The following is a 19,276-nucleotide window of genomic DNA, read 5'->3' as shown; positions in this document are numbered from 1 at the left end:
AACAATCCCCGCTACATATGATTAAGTGGAAAAGAAGTAGTGCCTGTAATACATTATGACTTGCTAATAATAGGAGATAAATGTAGATGATAGCAACAAGGAATAAAGGCAGAGATAACCAGTGTCTGGCACCTACTGGGTTTGTGTTTGTATGAAATAATATAAAATAGCTCTGGAAGGATCTATAAGAAATATTTATGTGCCTGCAGAAGGATTAGGTGTACCGGAGAACTAGGTTGGAAGAATTTTCATCATATACGCTATTATTGGTTAAACTGTGTCCCCCAAAGATATGTTGAACTTTTATCCTATGAATGGGACCTTTTTTGGAAATAGGGTCTTACACTGAAGATGTAAGCAAGCTAAAATGAAATCATACTGGATTGGGTGGCTCTAATCCAATGTGACTGTTGTCCTTATTAGAAGGAAACACACACACACACACACACACACACGGAGACAGTGGAGAGAAAATGAAGGTAGACATTGGGAGGACGTGTCTACAAGCCAAGGAACCCCAGAGATTGCCAGCAAACCCCCAGAAGCCAGGAGGGAGGCCTGGAACAGAGCCTCCTCCCGGACCTGAGAAGGAACAGCCCGTTCATCACCTTGATTTCAGCTCCCGCCTCCAGGCTGTGAGACAATAAATCTCTGTTGTTCTAAGCCACCCAGTTGGAGGTGCTTTGTTACAGCAGCCCCAGGAAACGAATGTACACCCTCTGTAATTTTTGAATTTTGAACCGTGTGAATGTAATATCTGTTCAAAGAAATAAAAAAGTAGATTGAAAATTTTTTGGCCAAAAGTAAGAAGAAATATAAAGTAGGTTTTCTTATACCATGGCTCTGGTGTAATTTCTAAAATCATACAGAATTTCACAAGATATATGGGGAATTCGTTTCGATGGAGTCAACCACACTTAGGCAAACAGTGTGAAAATAAAAGAACGAAACCAGCAGAAGCTGAGGGGATGCGGGTCTCCGGCCCTCTGTGCCGCTGTCCCTGAGCGCCCGCCCCGAACTGAGACTCAATTACAGATACAGTGGCTCTTTTTCCATCTTGCCTTCTTACCACACTTTTTTTTTTTTTTAAAAGAAAGAAAGTGAATTCATTTATGAGCAAGAGAGTCTGCCAGAGCCCACTGAAGCTGCTGGAGCTATTAGGAGATCTGGTCTGGTGGGCTTTCAGCCACCGTCTGTCCACGACTAGCAGTGACAACAGATCGGCCCCACAAGTGCCGTGCGGGCGCCACTGACTCCTGGGCTCCTTCTCCGCTTCTAGAGTTAGACTGTGGCTTCTTGCAGACTGGGACTGGGTCATATTTATATTTGATATTAGCTCTGAAATCGAAGAAGTTGTGATCTCAGTGCAACCAAGGCATTGAAGTGTCTGATCAAGTCAAACAAAACCCGCTTTTGACATCAGATGCTCAACTGAATTTTTTTGAAAGAAAGTACTTTTTAAAAGGATGTTTTAGATTTATTAAAAACTTATAAAGATAGTGCAGAGTGTCCCTGTATGTCCCACACCCATTTTCCCCTGTGTTTAACCTTACACCTGTTCGGTACATTTGTTACAATTAATGAGGCGATACGATAACATTACCGAACGTCCTCTTTCTGTCCCAGGATCCCACCCAGGGCACCTCATCACCCTGAGTTATCGTGTGATAACGCAGGCTCCTCTGGACTGTGACGGTTTCTCAGACCTGGCTTTGGATGACTTGGATGGCTTTGAGGAGGGCTGGGCAGGAATTTTGTAGAATGGCTCTCTGTCGGGAATTGCCTGGGTTTTCTTCCTCCCGATTAGCTCGGATTATGGTCCTGGGGAGGAAGACCACAGGCAAAATGCCATTCTCATCACTTCATATCAAGGGCACGCACTGTCAGGATGACTTGTCACTGTCGATATTGACCTTGAACCCTGGCCGGGGTCGTGTCTGCCAGGCTCCTCTGCTTCAGAGTCACTCTGTTCCACCAGCTTTCCACATGGTCCTCATTGGAAGGAAACCACTGTGCGCATCACACACTTAGGGGCTCTGCTCAGCTTCCTTGAGGACAGAATGTATCCATAAATTATATGGAACTTTCTACCTAGAAGATTTGTCTCTCGTGGACCCACTTATTTATTCAATCATTTGCTTATATCAGTATAGGCTCATGGATATTTATTAAACTCAGTGCCACTTTATATACTTACCTGAATCTTTCTATTAAATAGAATGATTGTTTTGGCATTGTGAGCAGATCAGCTTAAAACCCAAAGCTCACCACACAACTGCATCCCACAGATTCTGTCTGTGCTCACATGGTAACGAGGGACCGTTGCTAGGAACTCACTCTTTGACCACGTAGGGGCCAGGTGCACCCACTGTGCTGCGGGCGGGCTGCACAGGTGCGAATGGAGCAGGCTGCGTGCCCCCCGCGTGTATCGTCAACCTCGGGTTTGGCTTGTTTATTTGCACATCGCATTAGGATGTGGGGCAACAACAGAGACCCTCTAATGCCTGTCCTCAAGAAGCTCCAATAGTCATCCGAGCAGGCAAGAGGCACCCCCAAACTCATACAAGAGGAGAGAGAAAAGCAAGTACGGAGTAATTATAAACCAAAGCACGTCAGGTGTGCTATAGGACAGTTTATCAAGGACGCTTTTCTTGACATGGCACAGGAATGGATTATTTTAGAAAAGTTTTATTTTTAAAAAAGTGAGAACTGGAGATGTGAGACGTCATTGGAAGGAACAACAGGGTCAAGTGTAGATTTTTCTACTCTAGTATTTTTGCAGGAAGAATAAACAGATTATCCATCAAACTGAGAAGGAGAATGTGAGGAGATCCCAGACTGGATGAGGGGTCCCTGGACAGAGCAAAGTCTTTGAGGCACAGAAGTGGCGGAGGGGTTGGGTTGGGAAAGACGGTGGCGATGAGGGTGGCGCTACACCCACTGAGAGTGGAAGCATGAAACACCTGCATTTGACCTAAAAGGAAATCTGTGTCATCAGGCTCCATAGGGAATGAAGCAAAAAGAAGAATATTCCTTATCTGGGAGGCAAAGCAGTCCTTTTCTTTTTCAGTTTTATTGAAGTACAATTGACAAATAAAATTGTAAGATATTTACAGTATACAATGCAATGATTTATGGAAATATACGTTATGAAAGGATTCCCCCATCTAGGGAGGAATTCATTAACACACCCGTCACCTCATGTCACATATTAGCTTTTTTTTTTTTTTTTTTGGGTGAGAATACTTAAGTTCTGCTCTCTTAGCAAGTGTCAGCTATACCATATGGTGTTAGCAACTGTAGTCACCACGTCACACATTCGAGCCTCAGACCTCACTCACCTTATAACGCTGTGGGTTGGAAACATCTATGAAAAGTTCCTTACATTTTGGGGAAGAGCAGGTAGGATGATTCCAGAAGTCCCAGCTTGAGCTGCTGGAATCGTTCTTGAGAAAGATGTTTTCAATCCTGGAAGTTCACCACATTTTACTGCCCACCCTTCTGCCGTGGCCCCAGGAGATCTGCTATATCTAAATCCTAATATGATCAGAACACTTCCAAGGATTGAAAGAAAACAGTGACATGACAAATAGTAGAATAACGGCGGTGTGGTTTAACATGTTCTCTACACACCATAGCTCCTAACAATGATTCCTTGCTTCCAAACCTCATACGATGCTTTGCACAAAGCAAATACAGTTACTGGGATATGCTTTAAAGAAACAGCCACGTCTCTAGAGTGAAGCAAGTCAGAAAGAAAAAAACAAATATCATATATTAACGCATATATGTGGAATCTAGAAAAATAGTACAGATGAGCATATTTCCAGGGCAGGAATAGAGATGCAGACGTAGAGAACGGACATGCGGGCACAGGGTGGGAAGGGGAGGGTGGGATGAATTGGGAGATTAGGTTTGACATAAATGCACTTTTTGTCAGCTGGTGGGAACCTGCTGTAGAGCACAGGGAGCTCAGCTCGGTGCCCTGTGACAACCTAGATGGGTGGGATGGGGGGCTGGGAGGGAGGTCCAAGAGGGAGGGGATATAGGTGTACATATAGCTGATTCACTTCGTTGTACGGCAGAAACTAACACAACGTTGTAAGCAATTACACTCCAAAAAAAAAAAAAATCTTGGAGATAGAAGTTTTAGTTTTAAGTCTGAGATTTAAAAATAAATGTCGTACTTGACTGTTAAATTACTTCTTAAAACGTGGCATCTGCCTTTCCTCACCCAAGTCAAAGCTCTTTGGGTTCCTTCCATTTTCTCCAAAGCTATCACCTCCTTGTGCTTCCTTTCCCAGAGATTCCACAAAACAGACACTGTGTGAACGTGGGCTGGTCAGCTGACTTCTTTCATCTTCATCCTCTCATCTTTAAATGAGGACGATAATACCTATCACAAGGGGATGGGTCAGAATGGAATGACATTGCAACGTATGAACGTTCCTGCTACGTGCTACATAGACGCTGGACGTTACTATTATTTGGGGTCACATTTTCCTTTGATAACACTGAGCTGTAGTATGTGTCAGGCACTAACCCCACACTGCGGGTGCTGGTGTATTAGTTTCCAGTTGCTGCCGTGACAAATTACCATAAACGTGGTAGCGTGAGTTTGTTATGTTACAGCTCTGCGGGTCAGAAGTCCCAAATGGGCCTCACTCACTAAGATCAAGGTGTCAGGAGGATGGCACCTCTGGAGGCTCTGGGGGAATCCATCGCCGTATCGTCCAGCATCTAAAGACTCCTTCTTTCTCTGGCCCTTGCTCATCTTCAATGCCAGCGATGACGGTTGAGTCCTTCTCGTGTCCACTGTTCCGACCTCTGCTCCCGTCACACCTTGTTCTTTCCCTTGTGATTGCACTGAGCTCACCCAGGTGATCCCATCTCAAGGACCTTATCTGAAGTATGCCTGCGAAGTCCCCTTTGCCATGTAAGGTAGAAATCTTCAAAGGCTGGAGGAATTAGGACACGGACGTCTTTGGGGGCCTTTCTTCTGCCTACAGATAGTCCCTGATTTAATGAGGTTAACTTATGACCCCATCTCCAGCTGAGAAAGCTTAGGAATAAGAGATGAAACGGTTTACAGAGGCCGTTGGGAAGGCCAGTGGTGCCGAACCTTGTCGGACCGTGCTAAGATTTGGGGAAACTGAGCTTTCTAGGAAACACTTAGATTCCTCTCTAAAAGCACAATACATCCGATTAAAAAGAAAGACAGAAAAGAGAAAAGAAATCGGCGTACAGCTTTCCGTGGGTCTGGCCTTCGTGGAGGACTTGGGAGATTTAACCACGCCGTGCTTCCCGTTTGGAAGCTGGGACCCCCCCGCCCCGCCCCGGACAGCAGAGCTGGCTTTACTCTGATAGACCCCAGCTGAGTTAGGTAAAAGGCTGTAACATAGAAAGTTGTCTCCACAAATCAGGAAAGCAACTGATTCTCATGGGTTTTAGTATGTAGGTCAGTAAGTTTGCTGAAATTGCCATTCGGTTCAGGAACTGGAAAAGATCGTTTTGGTCGTCCGCCCTAACTTCATTGTTTGCTGGATGGGGTAGGTGGGACCCAGGGAGGCCGGTGGTGGGCCAAGGCCGCCCCCCAGCGAGCGGCAGAGCCAGGGCGGGCCTGGGACCAGTGACTCACATCCAGCCTTCCTGGGCTCTGACTCAGGGGGGAAATTCTTTGTTTTAAATGTTAAATCTTTCTGTCTCAAAACTACTGGACTTCCTGCATCTGTAGGGAAAATAGCACTGTGTGTGTGTGTGTGTGTGTGTGTGTGTGTGTGTGTAGCCAAGAAAACATGGTAGTAAAACCACATGCCATTTAATAGTGAAATGATGACATCAAGGGTGAGGAGTGAAGAAAGAGATCCTTCTTATTAACTTTGGAAAGAAGTCTGGATGTAAGCAAAGATTTAAATCCGCAAATACTGCGCTCCCTCAGTTCACATCTTAAATACATATGAACCCCACCCCTCCCCGTCACTGCCGCCTGCAGACCCAGGAGGCGTCGTCACCACCCCCGGTGCCTAATTGCTTACACCCCCGCCCGGCCCCGCCCCAGCCCTCCTCCTGAAACAGTCTCTCTAAAAATGCAGTGCGTCCCTCTGGCCCTCTGAAAGCTCCATGCCTCTGCCTCAGTCTCAACACAGGAGCCACCTTGGCCAGGACCCTGCTCCCTGGCCACGACCTCTCCAGTCCCAACCCCCTGTTCTTCCCCGAGATCGTGGGCTCCAGACACACCTGACAGTGCAGCGTGCGCAGAAGCGGCCTCCTGGTTCAGCCCCCGGGCCCTTGCACGTGCCCCACCCGCTGCATTAAGATGCCTGCCCCGCCCCTCGGTGGTAAGGCGTCCCTGCAGCCCGTGCGGAACTTCATCTCGCATGACCTCCTGGGCGGCATCTCCTGGACCCTCTTCTGTGCCACTGTCGGGCCCGTACTGAGCACTATGGCCCGCGTGCCCTCCTTACGGTAATTTTGTTCACTCGTGCGTCCTTCAGGGTCTGACACGTACAGGAGCTCAAGGCTTATTTGATGGATAAATGAGTACATAAGTCTCTGAATTTAGCTTGAGGCAGGAAGTGGTGAAAAAACCCGTCTTAGTTGAACAAGCAGTGCTTCCAAAGGACACGGCTAACTCTTTTCAGCGTGGCTTTTCCGAGCGTCACGCTGTGCTTGACTCCCGGCAGCACGAGCGTTCAGGGAGTCTGCATTTCTGAATGGAAACACATCCTGAGGAAGTGGGCTGTGTGGGGACTTTCTCATGCTTTGTTCTTTCTGGCTCTTACACATCACTGTGTATTCCTGCGACAGAAACGCCCCAGATAGGGAGCCCATCAAGGGGTGGAAACTCGCGTTAGAGCTCCAGGACAAGAGAGCAGAGGGTTTCCAGAATAACTACATACTGACCATCTACCCAGGCTCAGGGAATTGCTCAGCTCTCCTCATGGGCGCACGAAGTAACATTTTCTGTACGTATTCAGTGAGAGGCTCAGTGGTGGAGCGCGTGGGCTCTGGAGGTGGACCAGCCTGGGTTCAGTCCCAACCTGGACACCTGCTGAATGTGTGACCTCTGACATGCAAGGGCTCTAACCCTCCATTTTTCCCTCTTTGAAGCAGTGGTTGCTGTGAACATTGAGAAAATGCAGGGGAGGCACTAAGCGGGGTACCTGGCACACGGGGAGCAATCGACATGTTCAGAGCTGGTGACGGTCATTCAATCGAACTTTTCTACTTCGGAGCAAGTTGCTGGCTTGAACTGTCTCCAGATAAACGCACCATGCATTGTATGTCATCTTACAACCCATGCTACTGGGAGGTCAGGGAGATAATCCTCTTCTTACAGGTTGCAGTTAATTTGCTTCAGTTAATGGAATCGTGTGCGTAAATTCCATTTGGTCACCTAAGTGACTCACGTGCTAATTTTCCTGATACGTCCAGTGGTTTGGTCCTCTGCTGCCGCCTAAAAATACTGCCCCTTAAGTGCATGTAGCTAAGAGAAAGAAGCCAATCTGAAAAGGCTGCCTGCTGTATGAGCCCAATGATAGGACCTTCTGGAAAAGGCAGAGCCACGTACAAAGACCACAGTGAAAAGATCAGTGATGGTCGGGGCTGGAGGGGGAAGGAAGGAGGGATAACTCGTAGAGCACAGGGGGTTTTTAGGGCAGCGACGTTTTTCTGTATGATACTGTGACAGTGGTCGTGTGACATGGCAGATTTGCCAAAACCCATGGAAAGTATAAATGTTGCTAGAAAACTGGGGCACAATGGCATTGCTTGCAAATAATTAACAGGAGGGGTGGTGTAAGTTCCATGAAAGTTCTCAGTTATAGTCATAAAAAATGCAATATTATTACTTTCAAGCAACAGCGTCATTAGACATGGGCTCACTGTATTTCTTGCTAAGCTCTTAAATAGTGCAGCAAACGTCCATCCCACAACAGCCACTGGGAGGGATGGGTGGGTCCCTCCCGGGGCCTTCAGGATGGGTGAGTAGGTGGGGAGAAGCCATCGGAGAGGCAGTAGGACCACGACAGGGCCCCAGGAGTCCTGGGTGGAGCCAGTGTCTCAGAAGCCTGTGGTCCTGCTGCCTCTCCGATGGCTCCTGCCCGCTGTGCCCCAGCCCCAGGGAATCTCTCTTCTAGCCTTGCCCTCCTGCTAGCACATTTGCCTGCGTCCTAAGTCTTCTCTCCTCTAGTGACTTACATGTGGGTGCACAAAAGGCAGAGACGTTCCTAGAGCATTTTTCTTTCTGGCCTGGCACCTGCCTCCAGCGAGTCTGAAGAGACTTGGACAGATGTCAGTGTCATAGGAGGAAGGCAAAGCCGAAAGGTGAACTGGGGCTGAGCAAAATCCCTTGACTGGAAAAATAACGAAATCACGGGGCTGGGGGAGAAGCAGAGTGCGCTAATCAAAATGGGACTCATTTCAGGACTGACAGATGAGTTGAGGGACTCCCTGGGGGCGGAGGCGGGGGGAGGGGGGAGGAGGGGGTTGAGGGAACTGGGTGGGGGGGGAAGGAAAAGGGAGAGAAGAGACAGGCGAAGGAGGAAGAAAGCGGTGGCAGGAGAGCCAGATTCCATGGGTAGCAGCTGGAGGAATTCTGGGAAATATTTTGACATTAGACAGGTTGAAGTAAAGCCCAGGCCAAAAAGACCCTCTTTTACCTGGGGTTATAAGGCCAGGAATGCATAGGGAACCACAAAGAAAGGGCTGGGACTTCAGGGGCTGGGCAGCAGGAACGGTTCCCTCGGCAGGAGAACAGCAGGAGTGAGCTCACCTGGGCTGACCGGGCAACGTGGAACCAGGTGCCACTCAGCAGAGCCGGGTGGCTCACAGCGTCAGCGGGACGGGCACCTGCAGGGGTCCCACCTTTGCGACGTGCACTCACAGGGCGGCGCGGGTCTCCGGGAGTGAGGAGAGGAGGGGAAGGACGGCGAATCCCACCCGAGGCCGTGCTTTTGGAAGGGAAAGCTTTCCTCATCCTTTGGCTGGATGACAGCAGCCAATTTTATCCACAGTGAGCGTGTCAGGGGTTATAGGCAGGACGCGCTATCTCCTCGGTACCTGCACAGCTAAGGGGTACGGGAGCTCTATTTAACAAGCGAAAGTTTATAATTCCTGCATGAACTACCTAGAAATGATTTTCAGCTGTTTAGGGTATTTTATGGCCTTAAGTAGGCAGAATATTCTACCACAGTTGCGCTATTAACATAGCCTTTCTCCTTGGAGAGAACGAAAATAAACTTTAGTTAATGCTCCCAACCCATATTGCAAATTTGGTAATCTACATGGTTTTCCCTCTCTTTGTACCACTTCCCTTAGAAAGATATGCACCCATGACCTGTATCACCCAGCAATAATCACGCCTGTCACTAAGATACACTGTGTGCTCTGAGAACACGAGGGAGTGGATGCCAAAGGGTGTTTGTAACTAGCTAGTAAGGGCTTTGCCTCTGGAGCACAGTTACTCAAGTTCTGAAAATCATTTCCATCTGATGAAGGTTTGGGGGCCTAGTATGACAGAAGGGGATGGGGTCAGCCAGTAATCTGATCTCCACAAAAATTGTCACAATTATCACCTATGCGGGTGGTCTTGGCCCAGGTTCAAACTGACCTGGAACAAAGAAAGAATCACTTCTCTCATTCTTGTTCCTGGAGGGCTGGCTATCCTAGTTTCAGGGCTCTCCGTGGTTAACGAAGGGTGAAATGCACACTGTCTGTGAGGCTGAAGCCAGCACATGACTTGAAGAACCAAAAGCCGTTCATCTCAAAGCACTTAGAAGCGCACTTAGAAGACGGCTGTCATGGGCAGAATTCTAAGACGGCACCAAGATTTCCACCCGTGGTGCGCACACACCTCCCCGTTGTCCAGTTAAAGACTAACCTGGGCACTGCTGTGAAGGGTTTTACAGTTGTAAGTGAGGTCCCAAGTCAACTGACCTTAAGATGGGGAGGTGATCCAGTGGGCTTGACCTTGTCACACGAGGTCTTTCGCTCTGATGTTGGGCTCAGAGATTCAGAGCAGGAGAGGGATTTGACACAGTGTTGCTGACTTGGAGAGGAACGGGCCACATGGCAAGGAATGCAGGTGACCGCTGTGACGGAGAACAGGTCTCCACTGACACCAGCAGGGAAAGGGGGACCTCAGTCCTACAACCACAGGGCACTGAATTCTGCTGGCAGTGAGCATGGGCTTGGAAACAGATGTTTTTCTACAGAACCTCCAGACAGACAAGAACCCAGCCAGGCAGTGCTGGACTTCTGATCTGCAGAAACATTAATAATATTGAGATAACAAATTGTAGCTTTAAACCACTCAGTCTGTGATAATTCTTTATTCCACAGTGGAAGAGGTGTACAGCCCCCTCTGCATCCTACACCACAACACCTGCAGCCCTCGGATTCTCAGAGGTGGAGAGCAGGTCCAGAACGATGGTGAGATGAGAAACACACAAAATTCAGGACAGGTGGGGGGGGGGTGGCGAAAAGCTCAGTCATTAAGATAAATAGCATTTCAAATTGTGAGCAAACGCACATGACATGAAATTTACCTTTGAACCATGTCTAGGTTCAGTGGCGTCAAGTACGTGCACGCTGCTGTGCCCCGGCACCACCCTCCCTCCCCAGAACTCTCTTCACCTTTCGAAACTCAAACTCTGCCTCCTTCATACAGCAACTTCCCAGATAAATAACATCTTAATGCATTGCTTTTTATTAAAGTTTATTTCTTAGAGCAGTGTTAGGTTCACAGCAAAACTGAGAGGAAGGTGCAGAAACTTCCCGTCTCTCCCCTGCGCCGCCTGCCACGTGCACAGCTCCCCGCGTTATCAACACCCCCAATCGTGGCACAGTTGTTATGATCGATGACCCTGCACTGACACATCATCACCACCAGAGTCTGCCGTTTACATCGGGGTTCACTCCTGGTGGCATACATTCCATTGCTTTGGACAAATGCATAATGACATGTATCCATCATAAGGGTGTCGTACAGAGTAGTTCCACTGCCCCCCAGATCCTCGTGGTGCCACCTGCACATGCCTCCCTCCCTCCCCCCAGCCCTGGGAAACCACTGGTCTTTTCACCGTGTCCATAGTTCTGCCTTTTCCAGGATGTCATGGAGTTGGAATTATACAGTGTGCAGCCTTTTCAGATTGGCTTCTTCACTTGGTGATATGCCTTTAAGTTCCCGAATGCAATATTTTTTAAAGATCACAATTAATGCAAAAAAATCCAGGATGAACAAAACATCAAAGTGTACAGGCTGGAGCGGTATTAGTGGCCCCTAAACATCTTCACACTTTAACTCACTCCGCAATCTGATCGCGTAACAGACTCTGTCTTGTAATAAAATTGGGACATTTGCTTTGACCATTTGCTGCCAATATTTTCGCTTGCTTTGAGGAGATCGTCTAAGTGAATTATTAAGTCGGCCATGACAGATTGGACAGGGAGCCTGGCAGCCTCTCGGGCATTCCTGCTCGTCCAGCCCCTCCCCTGCCGGACATTTCTGGGAAGTTCATAGGTGGTGGGTGGTGTAGATTACAGCTGAGAAATTAGTCCAGATCATGCAAATAAATAAGGTTGGGAGAGTCAGCGTGGAGCATGTGTCCTCAGCTTCCAGCACAAGCTCCCATCACTGTTTCCAGAGCTTTTCCTGGCGTGGCTTCAAAATAACTTCGTTCTGAATTTCAGCAGAAAAGTACTTCCAAGGGTGAGAGAATTACTTTGTGATGGGAAAGGCAGAATCCTGTCCCTTTCCAGCCCCCTCCCCAGCCATGGGGCACTGTGACGTGGGGATGGAGGGGCTGCAGAGGCTGGTCCCCTCCTCTAAGCAGGGCTCTGTGTGGGGAGCAGCCCCAGGAGGCAGCCCGAGCCTGAGGCCACTGGGCGGCCTGTGATTCACTGGGACCAGCATCTCCAAGGGGCCCCAGAGCTCATCGCAGGGACCGGGAAGGAAAGACGTCATTCCTTTGGATGCCACGTCTGACATCCCTCTGATGGAAGAGGGTCTCCAGGCTTCTCAGATGCCAGGGAGTGACTTGGCCAGTGTTGGTTTCTGAGGGGGAAGCACTCCAAGTCTGACAGCAACTGTGTGGGGAGATGACGGAGGAGAAACACAGTGGTCGGGGCCGGGGGCGAGAGCTGCCTGAAGGCTCTTCCGGGCATGTCCACTCCCGAGAGCCGCCTGGCTCCTGTCCGGGTGGTGAGAAGCCATCAAGTGCTGTTTCCTGCTCATGAGATAAAAGGCACCCCTCCCTCCTGCTCCCAGGAGAGAAGGGACTGTTCCTGAACAGATCAAGGAAACCCATGGGCTCACAGGAACGAAGCACTTACTACTTTCTTATGTTTATTCTCCTGTTATGAATACGCCACTTTGAAAAAGGAATAGAGATGGTTTTTATTGTTGATCTCCTGGCAACAGCTCTTAGCTCTTAGAGCGGAGCCTCCTTGAGTTTTCAAGGGTCTCTAAAAGCAACGACTGGAAGTTTTGATCTCTTCATAAATTTTATGAATCTTGACACTGGGAGAACAGGATCCACATCCCCTCCACTAGAGCTGTAAGCAGTTCCTCAGAAGCAACTGCTCTATAGAAAAGGGAGAGACAGACTGGAGTGTGTTTGGGGGCCCAATCCCTGTGCCCCAGCAATCTTCACGTAGGTCCTTTACACCGACCTTCACACCTGCCGTGCGGGGAGGATTCGTCTCTCAATTTCACTGATGAGGAAACAAGCTCTCAGGAATTTAGGCCTCTTCCAGGTCAGCCAGCCCCTGCCCTTCCCACTGTGTCCGCCGGCCCTGGAGATGGATTTCGCGGAGCTGAGGGTGGCACGTGGGGTAGGCGTCAAAGGGGCAAGAGTGCCGTGAATGAGCCACGTCAGACTGTGGGCTCGTCCCCAGGGTTCTTAGCCTAAGTGTTCTTAGGCTTCCTTTTGAGAAATGGGCTGTTTATGGTCTGCATTTTGCTAGCCTGGGTGGGATAAAGTTAAAGGGACAGTTGGGCTTTATTGTTATTTCCCCAGAAATGGTCATTCTGGGATTCTTGGGATCCGAATCCCACTGGCCCTGCCTTGGAAGAGAGCGAAGACCCCAGAAGCCCGTGGTGGTCCACGCACCCCGGACCCCACCTTGTGCGGCACAGGTGTCTCCGCGTGACCCAGTCCCACAGGTGGGGATGTGTCCCCCCTCTCCCGCCCACCATGCTTCCTCTGCGCTCTTAGAGTGATGCAGGAGGTACAGGGGCCACCGTAGCACCTTTGATGCACCTGTAAAATGAGATCCAGAGGCTAGGAGCTTTCCCCCAGAGGCGAGACGTCAGCTGGTGTCCCGGTGGCGTGTTTCCACGGCAGGCCATGGTGCAAGATCACCTGACACCTCGTGCCGCCATGGCGGGGCTTGTTGGATGAGGGACCTGGGTTGCCCTGGGTCTCGTCCAAGGCCTGGCAGAGGCCGACTCTTCTTTCCTGCCCTCAAAAGAGAGGCTGGGCGCTGCTCCCCTGGTCTTGCCGAAAGGCTCAGGGCTGGGGTGGAGGTCCACAGGGGGCTACAACATTAGGTGCCTCCGACAAGGTGAGTATGATGTATCCACATTTTCTCAGAGTGAAAACTCACTCCCAGAGCTGCTCAGGGAGCGGCCGTGGTGCGCTCTGCCTGGGAATTCTGCCCATGTTGAAGTATGTAATGCAGTGAATGTGGCTGCCTTTTTGTTTGATACAAAAACAGCAAAAATGGATTTCAGCTCTAAATCACCTATTTCACCAACACAGAACTTATCTGAAATAATCTCGAGAACAGCACACCCCTCACCACCAAGATTGTCTCTTTTCCCGTTGATGAAACACAAAGCAAAGAAGCAAAGAGGAGAGGGAAAAGGGAAACATTTCAGACTGTACAGGTGCGCTTCCCTGTCATCCTTTCAGTAGGGAAGTTCATACAAAACAAAACAAAATGCAAATAAAATTACAACCTTAAGCGTTGTGTGTTTATTCTAAATTGTCTCAGTTGGCATTACCACTTGATATGTCTTTCCTACATCCTGGGCCTCTAATTGTGATTTTCTTTCCTCCCCCGTTAGATTTCTGTTCTTTTGAAGTTAGGAAATGTCAGTGGTTTCTTTCAAGCATTTTTGGGCGAGACTTTTTTTTTTTTTTTTTTTTTTAAGAGTCAGAGCAGGAAGAGGCCATTCAGCTTATCTCGTTCACTTCCTGAAATCCAAACAAGCTCTCAGAAAACCGCATCACACCCCATCCATTCAGCCAGGGTCTCTGCACTTGGACAGGAGATTCCAGAGCCATTTCGACTTTATAAAAACCTTCAGAACTGGTTTGAAAAGCCTCCAAAGATTTGGAGAAATAACTTAGAAAGTTTGAGGCTAAAATTGGTGTGGTTATTTCCCTCCCGAGGAAATGATTCAGAAAAATCCTTTCTTTCCTCAGAGAATTCCATCCCGGTTGGCCTCCCAAAGCTCCCACGTGGACTGACGGCTGATAGTTTCTAACTTTTGTTCTAATTCGATTTATCCGTTGAGGAGAGGATGCCTGCAGTTGTGCTTGTAACTCCTGGTCCTAATTGAGAACCAGACTTTGAGATTTGCTTGTGATGGAAATGAAGTTTTGAATGAGTCTACTTGCCCTGATCAGATAATACCTATTTAAGAGTCATTTACAGAATATCAAGTTTCTCACTATGCAAAAAAAAAAAAAATTAAAAAGCCCAAATTCCAATCCAAACTCCCCATCTCATTTTCTCCAAAAAGGTTTGAAGCTCCTTTGCCTTTAAGACAGTTACGAGGAGAACCAGTGGTCAGTACAAATCAACTAAGTTCCCCAAAACATCTTGGTCAATAATCTGTGTCCTTTCAGGATTCCTCCCATTTTAATATGGAAAAGCAGAAATGTCAAGCAAAATATACCGCTAAGGACCAGGCAACAGGAAGCAGGCAGTGTCCAATCCACCCTTCTCGTCTGACATGCCAAAGCTCCTTAGAAAGTACCTGGCTGGTCTTGGCAACCTGACAAACAGTGTGGGTTAGTGTGAGTGAGTCTTTAAGGCCACAGCCATTAAGGCTACAACTAACTCTGAGTGGTCGAGTCTCTGAATAGAAGCAGTTGCTCCCAGGGGCCCGCAAGCGTTGCTGTGTTCAGCGCTGGCCACCAGGAATCTGCTTGTCGTCCTCAAGGCAGACAGTGAATGTATTCATCCATCAACCCTGCTGCTCGGTGCTGGGAGCCCTGAGCTAACACTCGTCAGAGGAGCCAGGCTGGGCTCCGGCCACAGAATGAGCCAGCCGTCCAATGTGGGTTGTTTTCTTTTTAAGTTTCATTATCAAACCACAAGGTTTGTAGTCATATTTCATTGTCAGAGTTAAAAATAAAAGTCAGTCCCCAAATCACGACGTCCGATTCTTTCTATTAGGGTGTGACTGCTTGCTATTTTTGAACGAGTTCCAGTGACATCGTAAACAGCAAGCTTCTTTGATAAAGGAGACACTGTTCACAAGTGAATCACGAAGATAGTTCTTGCTTATCCTTTCAAGCAGCACAGTTTTATTTGAATCGTATCCATTTTGGTTACACTGTTTTCCAAAATATATTACAGACCTCTCGGCCATCATGATACCTGATTTTTTGTAAATTACAGTAACATATACCTAACATAAAGCTTACGGCTCTAATCACTGTTAAGTGTACAGTTCAGTGGTGTTAAATACATCCACGCTGTCGTGCAACCATCACCACCACCCGTAGCAACTGATTATTTTTAACAGAAATGAACCTTGCTCTGACGACTCGGCGTCACCGTTACAAACCTCCGCGCTGTGTGTGTTGCAGTGTGACTCGCGATGGGGACAAATGACGTGTTTGTGCGGTTTAGCCCGTATGTTAGGGAACCTCGGGCCCCTAATGTTTTGGGGTCGTGATATGGCTTCCATTGCTCCTGTTTCTGTCGCTCTCTGTCTTCTCCCATCAGGGTGTAACAACCATTTATCTCTGCTTTCGGGATACTTTCGTGTGACACCCACTCTATCTGAATCTCCTGCAGGGAAAGCCAGCGATCAGACTTGCTGAAATGTGCTGAACAAAGAGCCCAGCCGCCGAGAAAGCTTTCCCGTGAGTAAAAGGGTCAAAATAGCCTGTGACCGGGCCCCGCAATGTGCATTTTCGAGCTTTGGAAAACATTCCTGCTTCTTTCAGATTCTTCACTGTGTCTTGGATTGTAGTGATTGACATACGTCTGACCTGTAAATAAGGGAAGACCCTTATCCTTGTGACTCTTGGTTGCCTGAAGCTCCCTTGACATCAAAAGGCAAGAGGCAGCAGAACCATCTGGAGGCCTGGTCCCCACTGGGAAAGCAACGGAGAAAATTCAATTAAGGAGACAACAATTTAAGCAAAACTCCCTTTCAGGCTCCTATCATTTCCTGCCATAGAAATAAAAGACAGATTCTCTCTCTATTTGCTCTCAATTTGTCTTGACCGTTATCATCTTTGCTCATGAAATTATTCCTCCTAAATGTAGCCGGCAGAGAAATAAACTCAGAACCTAGACGTTGAGGCCACCTTGGAGAGGGTGAAACACATGAGGAGACCATGTCTGCAAGTACCTCCCTCCTTTCTGCTCAGTATCTGCTGGGCAGGCTGGGTGGGTGAGGATTTTCTCTGAGACCATCTGCTACGGGTACTTCATTTTGCTGTTTTAATTAAGTCAGTGGTTCTCCACTGGGGGTGATTTTGCCCCCATGGGACATTTGGCAAGGTTTGGAAGCAACTGATATTTTCACAGCTGGGGAGGGGTATCGAGAGGGTAGAGGCCAGGGAGGCTGTCGAACAGCCTCCAAAGAACAGGTGCCCCTGCTGCTCCCCCACCCAGCATGGACTCTTCAGTCCTCATGTCAGCATGAGGTGAGGTGTGGAAAGCCATAGCTGAGAGAGAGTTCCTGAGGATAACAGAACAGACGGTTGCTGTAGGGAGGGGACAGAGAGGAACCCGGTGACTACAAGTGTTTGTGGGTGGGAGGAGTTCCTGAGAGTGGATTTCTGAAGCTAGAGAACTATTGGTTTGGGGGGGACTAGATCTTAGAAAACGTAAATGATCCTGTTTAGAAGTTGAGACGGCAAGGTTGAGCTGATCTGAGCGTTCTGAGAACTGTTGTAATTGTGTATATTACAACCATTTCATACGTATCTATACGGAGAGAGGGGGCTCTGTATCTACATATACAGAGACATGGATAGATAATTACTTCACACACACACACACACACACACACACACACACACACACACACACACATGCTATCGGCTCTGTTTCCCTGGAGAACCCTGACTGTCATATCACTAACTGGTTTGTAAGAAAAAAATCTGAAGACAGTTTAAATTCCCAACATTAGGAGCCGATATATTCATATAAAGGAATACAAAATATCCATTAAAATGAACAAGTAAGTTTACGTCTTGATCAGCTTTTGAAAACAGAATGTTGAATATACAAAATGGTCCTAAACGACGCACACAACAGGACGCTGCTTATGTAAACTAAAGAAAATAAAACAATACTACGCTTTTATCATGGAAAGTAGACGTGATACAACTACAAACGCTTGGACTGGAAGGAAACACATCAAGTGAATCAGAGCTGTGGCCTCTGAGGAAGGAGGGGATGGATGAGGAGAAGAAATGGGGCCAAGAAGAGGCCCAAAGAAGGACCTCGGTGTCCTGGGTAATGCGCGGCTCTTTCATAAGGAACGTCTGAGGCCTGAAGGACAAGAGGTCAGCGTTTGCTCTTTGTAGATGGCGGTTGTCCTGGGCTGAATTCTGGTCCCTCTCAAAATCCATCCACAAGGAACCTGGGAAGGTGATGTTATTTGAAAAGAGAGTCTGTGCAGATGTAACTGAGTGGGGGGTTTGGGGTGAGATCACCTTGGATTCAGGTCGGTCCCAAATCCAAAGACAAGCCCTTCCCATCGTGGACTTCAATTCTACTTCCAATATGTTCATATATTGGAGAAAGAATGAAGGCACCATGCAAAGACGTGAAGGTTACATCTTGTGCTTCTTAAGGTGGTTCCAGACCTCTGGTTTTGGCATCAGAATATGGTCTTAAAAGCATCCCGCCTGCCCCCGGTCCTCTCTTGCTTGCCGTGGCAGCCGTGGCAGAGCCACAGGGGAATGGTCTGGACTCCTGCTCACCTTTGAGAGGAGAGCCGCCCTGCAAGGTGGCCGGCCTACCCTTTATAACAGAGGTCAACTTCTGTTGTGTTACGAGACCCGGGGGCTTCTTTGTTTCTGCAGAGTGGCCCGTATTTCCTGACTAATACAGGCCCTGCAGCCGCTGTCTCATTCTTTACTCCTCTGGCCCCCTGGAGCGTCAGCACTCACGGACCTGCCGTCGAACCTCTCCGAATGGTTCGGCTCAGTCCGTTCTCCTTAGGGTTATTCAGCCATTAGCAAACATGCCTTAAAACCCAGGTATGGTCTCTGCCACTTGGATTTCACAAATACCGTTTTGTAGCCAGCAGTGGACCTCTCTCATCTAATTCCGAAAGCATATTGTACTTAGAACGCCTTCTGCACAATAACGAAAACAAAGCCGCGTTCACAGCTGGTGTTGTATCCGAAACGCGGCTGGACCGGCACAGGTCTGCTTATTCACGCACTCTTCACAAAGCGGGGGTCAGCCCTGTGCTGGTGCAAGGCGCGTGTGCGCATGTGTGTCTCTGTGGAGTCTGATCCCTCTTGGCCCCAAGCTGCCCTTTTCTGTAGACTTGTCTCACACAAAGCACCTCCCGTGTGATGGAGACATGGCTTCTAGGGAAGCAGCGAGCTGACACAGGACACAGCCTTGAAGTTGGAGGGACCTGGGTTCCAGACCCGGCCCTTCTCAGCTGCGTGTGCTTGTGTCAGCTCCTGAGCGATTCTGGTTCCTCGAGTGGAAGGTGAGCGATCGCGTGGCCTCGTGGCATTTGTCATGAGTACTGAAAGTGCTTCACGGAGGGCCTGCCTAGTCCTGAGCTCTTATCGTAGTTGAATGGCTGGACAGAAATCCCCCCCGAAGGTCTGTTGCCCACAGATCAAAAAAGAAAGAGGATGGATGTGGTTGGCATCTCCACGACCATGTCTGCAGAATCCTGCCCGCCAGGGGCAGAAGCTGTAACATCTTGGAAGCTGATGGGAGACCAGGTTGGGAAGAGCAGATGTTAGCAGCAGCCCTGCCCGAGGCGGGGAGCAGACATGGGGCCGGGTAAGGACACCCTGCAGCCAGGGAGGCAATTCCCTTCGTG

The sequence above is a fragment of the Phocoena sinus genome, chromosome 11 (assembly GCF_008692025.1).
Source record: "Phocoena sinus isolate mPhoSin1 chromosome 11, mPhoSin1.pri, whole genome shotgun sequence".
Lineage (NCBI taxonomy): Eukaryota > Metazoa > Chordata > Mammalia > Artiodactyla > Phocoenidae > Phocoena > Phocoena sinus.
This window is presented reverse-complemented; position numbering follows the sequence as displayed.